Source organism: Astatotilapia calliptera, chromosome 5, assembly GCF_964374335.1.
Source record: "Astatotilapia calliptera chromosome 5, fAstCal68.1, whole genome shotgun sequence".
Lineage (NCBI taxonomy): Eukaryota > Metazoa > Chordata > Actinopteri > Cichliformes > Cichlidae > Astatotilapia > Astatotilapia calliptera.
In genome coordinates this window covers 37,431,420-37,439,112 of record NC_137426.1, presented here as the reverse complement: position 1 = coordinate 37,439,112, position 7,693 = coordinate 37,431,420, and the positions used below count along the sequence as shown (strand labels likewise).

Below are 7,693 nucleotides of genomic sequence, written 5' to 3'. Positions count from 1 at the left end.
GACGAGCCCAGAGCCCAAAAGTCAGTGCAGGAGATGACAAGGTTAGTAATTGAATGGTGAAAATTATACTTTTAGTTATCTTGATTGGCAAAAGAAAAGTAAATACAAAATCTGCTTCTCACATATAAGGCATTTCCAAGATTTTTTTTTCAAAACTTCAATTTCTTTCATTACAGCTGTCCTGTGCCAGATGTTCTGTTGACCCACAGTGAGAGGCATCATTTCAGAAACACCAGGAAGACTGAAACTCATCGCCAGGATCAAGCAGGGCTCGTGATCTTCACCAGCAGCTCCCTCACAAGAAGGATAAACCCAGCATTTCATGAACACTGATGGAGACCTTTGCTTTGCTTTGTGTAATGTTAGAAGTACTCAGATAATCCTCAGAGGGTCTGGACTTTTACATAATAGAATAGCTTTAAGTCCTGTAGAAAGTTAAAAATATGTTGTGCTCACTGGTTACTCTGGTATGAATGACTCTGAACTACTTTATGATAAATAACACTATTGTCAAAAAACAGTGAAATTCCAGATCACAAGTTTTTAGTTCAAACACAAGTAACAGCCTTTGACTTTAATCAGGTTTTATTTAATTGTGTCAGAGAAAACATGTGCTCTTCATGTAGCTGAGTACATTCAGTGTTTAAAACAGAAGTTGTGCAGGTCTGAGATCAGCAGTTTTCTGAAACACCAAACTGAGGTCCTGTTAATGCTGATGTGTAGTGACACAGTTACAGGGGTGATTAATCCTTTTGACTTTTTGTCTTTAACTTTATCAATAAAACAGCTGCAGCTTTCACTGACAGCACATGTGGTACTTTAACCTTTGTACTGTTTTCTTCAGTTAATTTTGGAGTTACTACAAAGATTGAAGATATAGGATAATCTGTCTGCTGTCACTGGGTGGTGCTGAGGTCTGAATCTGAGGACGGCTCCTGTAATCACAAACAGAACAGAATCATCACAAACTGAAATATAAAGTTTATCTCAAATCTGAAATAGAGCTGATCCTTCTCCGTTCTCACACACTCGGGATCTGAAGTTGTTCAGTCCTACAGTTCTGCCGACAGCTGTTTATTTTTTTTTATTTGTTTTAAAGGCCTTATATCAGGGGTGGGCAATTCCAGGCCTCGAGGGCTGGTGTCTTGCAGGTTTTAGATCTCACCTTGGGTCAACACACCTGAATCACATGATTAGTTCATTACCAGGTCTCTGGAGAACTTCAGGACATGTTGAGGAGCTAATTTAGCCATTTAAATCAGCTGTGTTGGTTCAAGGACACATCTAAAACCGGCAGGGACACCGGCTCTTGGGGCCTGGAATTGCCCACCCCTGTCTTATATACTAACACATTTTCTAATATCATGTTTACCTTTGAGTTGTTGATGCTTTATAAATGGACATCTGCAAAGATGAGATGATGGAGCAGGTTTCAGTCGAGGTTCAGTCTGCTGCTGCATCCTGGTCACAACATACAGAGGTGTTATCAGCTCAGTATTGAACAAGAAATATTAATGTTTCAAATTATTTGTCCTAAAGGATGCAAGCTGTACAGAGTACTGCACATGTGACTTTGTGAACATAACTCAAAAATAATTCGGACAGTTTTTTAACCTGAATATTTGTAACAAACTCAGTAAAAAAAAAATGCTAAAAAAAATAATCAGAGGAAAAAATTAACATTTTAACTTAAGCTGCCAAGCGGAAGTAGTTGGTTTCAGTACATAAGTATCGGGCTTTGCTATTTAATCCGTAGCTATTGACTAATGAGGGGTTACTGAAGTGCCAGCTTTTTAAAAGTTGGCGGTAATGTCCTTCCACATGTGGAAAGCGACAGAAAACATGCTGCTGTTTGCACATATTTAATAATCAGCTCTGCACAGGAGCAGAAGCAGAGTCCAGCCTGTTGCTCTTACAGTATAATACTCATAATAAAAGTACCGTGGTTAGTCACTGAGCAGCCCGGTGCGTTTCTCTTGATTTCTTTAGTCAGGGTAAATTCATTCAGGTTAGCTAAACGACCTTTACAAAACAAGTTTCCCCGACAGCCGAGTGCTCATCTTAGCTGGGACCTAAATTACGGATGAGCTTACAAACACATTTAACTTAATGGTCGTGTCCAAATTCATGGGCTCATCCTCCTGAGGACCCGGTGTTCCAGATCTACTGGCGTTTAGATCAACTGGTGTTGGTCGAACAGATGTGTGGTAGTCTTGCGTTCCAGGAGCTGCTACCGACAAACCAGCAAAAAAACGCCAAATGTGTCACCTGTGACACTTGTGAGGTTGTCTCAAACACACTCCGTCAGTCGTGATGCTGTCGAACAACAAAATGTTTAAAAATGTGGCGAGTTTACCTGGTGATATCTTCATGCGCGACGCGATCGCGAAAACAGCAAACAAGTAACACCATGCCGATGTTGTTCACAGGACAGCAAGAGTAAACGATCGGGAGACTCTAGTCGTCGTTATAGTTTCCCTCGCACGGTTTATTTCTCCGGTTTCAGCGTTTTTGCTTCACAACTAAAGCGAGCAGTTTACTTTGTGCACTAACATGGACTCGAGTCAACCAACGCCACCTCTGGCCAAGTGCCACAGCCTACAGCCAGATCAACCTGTGACACACATCTGCACCACGTTTGAATTCGTGTCATGCACATTTGTACCTTTCAATTGTGTCTGTTTGTGCGTCATGCAAATAAACCTTTGGAAAGAATGAAATGACACTAATATTTCACTAGTTTTGTAACATCACATGTCGTTAGCGTAGTCTGTCTGTGTCTTTACTCTGCAAACAAACATGTTAGAGTTGGTTGTTATATACAGTCTGCATAAGTGTGGTCAATCTAATAAACATTTGTAAGGAGATGGCAGTTACTGTGAATGTACAGCAGGTGATTAGTAATAAACAGTCAGACAATGACTCTGACAATCTCATTCAATCTTGCAGATTGAATGCACCTTCTGTGGAAAGTGGTACCACACAGTGTGTGTGGACTTTCCCTGTGCAGAAGGCGACTACAAATGTTGTGGGTGCTAAATAAACAGAAAAAAGTGATCCCTGTTGTCTTTGCTTACTGATTGTTTTTAGTGTTGACAATCCACATTGCTGCCATTGCATCTTTCAACATGTTTGTGGGTAGATTTGGATGTACCAGGGGTAAGTGCAGCCACTCAGCCTCTACTCACTGTGATCATAGCAGCAGGTGCAGATGTGTCAGTAGGCTGTGGTACTTGGCCACAGGTGGCAGCAGTGGACTGACCTCCATTGGAGACTGCTCCAGCTGCTGTGTGATAGTGGATCTGCTACAAATTGAAGATCATAAGCAAGTTTTGGAAATGAACCCTTGTATTATGTTGAAGAACAAAAACATGACATTGATGTTGTTGCGGGTCATTTGACCCGTACTGTGTAAATCCACTCAGAATTATCAAGAAACTGCAATAAACTGCAATAAAACAATAGCAACTTTATTTCCCATCAGATAAACATGTAGAACACAGACATACAACAGTTAGACTTTCCATAACTATTTTAGGAACAATTTGGTTTTTCATTCTTACAAACACGTATTTTGAACTTGCCCAACGTTCTCAGTTTTTCAATGCTCAACATTTTCAATTTTGTCCACATGATGGACAGAATGTAACGGTGTGCTTTCTGCAGATGTACTTCTTGCATTTCTCACAAAACGTGCTTGTTTTCAAACAGGAATCTTCCTAACTAAGATTTAAAACAAAAGATTTCTACGTCTCCTACAGTCTCACAAACAGATGACAAACCAAGCGACACACCCGAGTCACTGACTTTCTTAAATCCACTCACTCTCACTGGCTGTTTATTACTAATCACTGTGTAACTGCTGTGAATTCACAGTAACTGCCGTCTCCTTACAAATGTTCATTAGATTAACCACACTTATACAGACTGTATATAACTACCAACTCCCCAGCCATGTTGATGGATTGCCTATATTGGCTGGAAATATTAATTTCCAGGGAAAAGACACAGACAGACGATGCTTACAGGATGTGATGTGACAACACTAATGAAATATTGACGTGTCATATTTGTCCAAGGCGTATTTCATTGTTATGGGAAAAGAGAATATCAAAATCATGATGACCAATTGGAGTGGTGATTTCTATGACTTTGTGTATATAATTTGGAATTTTGTACAAATGTAGGCCAATAAGGAATATATGATATCATTTCATTAATTTCAAAGGTTTATTTGCATGACGCACAAACAGACACAATTGAAAGGTACAAATGTGCATGAAACGAAATCAAACGTGCTGCAGATGTGTGTCACAGGTTGATCTGGCTGTAGGCTGTGGCACTTGGCCAGAGGTGGTGCTGGTTGACTCAGGCCTCAGGTCCTCCTGTCCGGTAGTCCAATTTACTGAAGAACACCTCAGGCTGTCACTTTGAAACAGTCGGTAATGTAAACGCTGGACCTCTCAGCATCTGCCATTCCCGAATGCAAGTTTGTCCGTGACCGCAGCCGCGTGGTCAGCGTTTTCTCCAGTCATTCGTCAGCATTATAATATATGCAAATACACGCGGGTCAGAATCCCCGCCCCCCCCGCACTGATTATTAATACTGAATTTATAAACTGGTCTACATCAGGAAACAAGTACATTATTTCAACACTGAGTCTACCAAAGGTATCAGAAATTCACTGATCTCTTTTACTGAGTAATACTGTTCATCTTCCTGTGACAAAGTATCTGAAAACTGAGACAGTTTGTCGTCATACTTACGTACTTATACATACCTGTTCCTGTTCGCACTTATTTTCGCTTTGTGTCACTGGAGCTGGGCCTGTTGCCTCACCTTCAGCAGCATCACTTCCTTCTTCCTGTTGTTTTCATTCCCATGGTTTTCTAGATCCTGCTTATCAATGTCATTTACATTACATTCAAAGTTACCGTTTTCAGTATTGGCTGCCACAGCCTGTAGGTCCCGAGCCTACAGGTAGGTTGTCACTGACAGGGTTACCTGTCAGCTGCTGCATGTCGGAGCTACTCTCCGCTGCCTTCTCACTGTGTGGGCATGATGAGCGTATATGCTGAACATCACCACACTCAAAGCACTTTATGTTACCAGAACTCATATAAACTCTGTAAAATGTATTCTGATACATAAAATGACACCTCCAAAGTTCCAGAAGGGTTATTCAGGTAGATAAAGGCCTGTCTCCACAGAGATTGGACGTCCTGCAGTCTAGCATCTTTGCAACCCATACGAACAGTTTTAAACCTGTCGGCAAATTTTCCAAAACCTTTTCAATTAGTTTCTTCAAGTACCCCTGACACAATATCCATTGTCGATGGATAGGTCACAAACAGGTCATCTAATATTAGGCCCTTCTCAACCAGAAAATGCAGAGAATTTAGCAGCAGAGGAGCCAGGAAATTTTCAGAGGGGTGGCAAGATTGATCTGTGATCATTTTTGTGTGGCATACAAAAAAGTGCTACTTAAGGTTCACCTTTGCTTGCAAAGGCAGGAAATATGGCCGCGAAACTGGCATTTCGGTGCCGGAAGCAAGCTGCTGCATTTGCGAATGAGGGATGGAGAGAGAACCTGGCATCGGTGATGATGTTACACATACTTCGATTACACACAGGGCGACCGTGGCTCAGGGGGTTGGGAATTGCATCTGTAACTGGAAGGTCGCCGGTTCGATCCCTGGGCTCTCTGTCCTGGTCGTTGTGTCCTTGGGCAAGACACTTTACCCTACTTGCCTACTGGTGTTGGCCAGAGGGGCCGATGGCGCGATATGGCAGCCTCGCTTCTGTCAGTCTGCCCCAGCTGTGGCTACAACTGTAGCTGCCTCCACCAGTGTGTGATTGAATAGTGGTATTGTAAAGCGCTTTGGGTGCCTAGAAAAGCGCTATATAAATCCAATCCATTATTACTTCCGGTATGATGGCGCCTGTGTTTGGCTCTGCCTTTGCCGGTTGTAGTTTGTCGCGCTCTACTACTGTTGTGTTGTTTTTTTCTGCTCTACTGTTCTCACTCAGTTTTAATGATGTATTTGCGGCCCTGGTGTATGATCGCCTGGCTTTGCTATCCATCCGATCCTCTATGATGCCACACAATGTCTTGTCGTCCTCTGGCATTGTCCACCCTCCTCCATTAGCTGGATCCTCGTCAGGCGATTTCAGTGGTCCCTCTAGACCACGGAGAAGGAGAGGGAGAAGGAGAAGAGGAGGTATTCAGGTAAAGCTCAGGATGTACTGGCGGCGTGGTTTGGCTGGTAAGCGACGTCGAGCGTGCGTTGTCTCCTGTGTCCAGAAAAGCTCCATGGAGGGCGACTTGTTTTCCACGGCCCTGTTTGGATACGCTGGGCCCGGCTCTTTGAGACCATGCCACCTCAGGAGGGTTTATCCAGACTCTTCTGCGGGCTGGCTTTTTCCTCCCTTGGTGAGTGGATTCTACGAGCGTGACGGCTCAAACCCTGTGTATTTACGTCCCTTAACTCGAGCCTCTGCAAATAATGACGAGGCTTCTAGCTCACTGAATATGGCGCATTTTAACACTCGATCTCTCTCTAATAAATCATTCTTGTTGAATGATTTTATATTATCTAAAAAACTCGATTTTTTATTCCTGACTGAGACCTGGCAGCGGGATGTAGACTACTCGTCACTTATTGAACTCTGCCCAGATGGCTATACTTTTATTACCCAGCTTCGGTTGCCTGGTCGGGGTGGTGGGCTTGCCGTGGCTTTCCAGGACCGTTTCTCCTGCTGCGCCTTGAAAACTGGACTTTTTCGTTCGTTTGAGCTGCAGCTGCTTAAAATTGGTAACAAGGACCCTTTCTACTGTGCTGTGGTGTATCGTCCACCTGGATATAAGAGGTTATTTTTATCGGAGCTCAGCGACTTCTTATCCGCTACTATGAGGCTGTCTAGAGTGCCTATAGTTGGGGACTTTAACATTCACGTTGATGATGACTCCGACCTATTCGCCAGAGACTTTATGAACATTATGGATTCTTTTCATTTGACTCAGCATGTGTCCTACACACAGCAAAGGTCACACACTGGACCTTGTTTTTACTTTGGGTTTAAATATTGATTTTATTCGCTCTGAGGACATTTTTATTTCTGATCACTATGTTATTGTTTTTAACTTGTCTTTTAATGAGCCTTTGTCCCCCGTCAGACGGATGGTTAGCTCTCGCATCTTAAACTCCTCCACAGCGGAGAAATTTGTGGATGCTTTTAACTTACAGCTATCTCCTCAAAATGGTGTTGATTTCTCAACCAGTCTTTTTAATAATTATTGCCTTTCTGTTTTAGATGAAATTTGTCCGGTTAAGACAAGAAGTGTTTCTGCCTCTAAATCTCCTCCTTGGCTAAATGACAGTATTTGTTGTCTAAAATGTGATTGTTGTAAATCGGAGCGCAGGTGGAGGAAAACTCATCTAAATGTTCACCTCCTCTATCTTAAGGACCTTTTAGCTTCTTTTAATAATGCGATCAGAGATGCGAGGGCTGCCCATTTCTCACACTTGGTTACAAAGAGCAGAGGCAATCCTAAGGTGCTTTTCAACACCATTAGTGACATTGTCACTTCTGCTCTGCCTGCGGCCCCTATTTTTTCTAATGAGGACTGTGAAAATTTTCTCTCTTTTCTGCTTGCAAAAATTCATAACGTGAGAATGAGTTTTACACACT

At 42.5% G+C, this 7,693-nt stretch overlaps 1 long non-coding RNA gene across 1 annotated transcript; it reads right to left on the bottom strand.

Moving 5' to 3' along the window:
- Positions 1-567: 567 nt before the first annotated feature.
- LOC145428988 (uncharacterized) lies at positions 568-3,266 on the bottom strand. Its single transcript, XR_013909356.1, has 2 exons — positions 1,373-3,266; positions 568-935 (listed from the first exon to the last, which is right to left on the bottom strand). It is a non-coding gene; the product is annotated as an uncharacterized LOC145428988 (long non-coding RNA).
- Between the last annotated feature and the right edge of the window lie 4,427 nt (positions 3,267-7,693).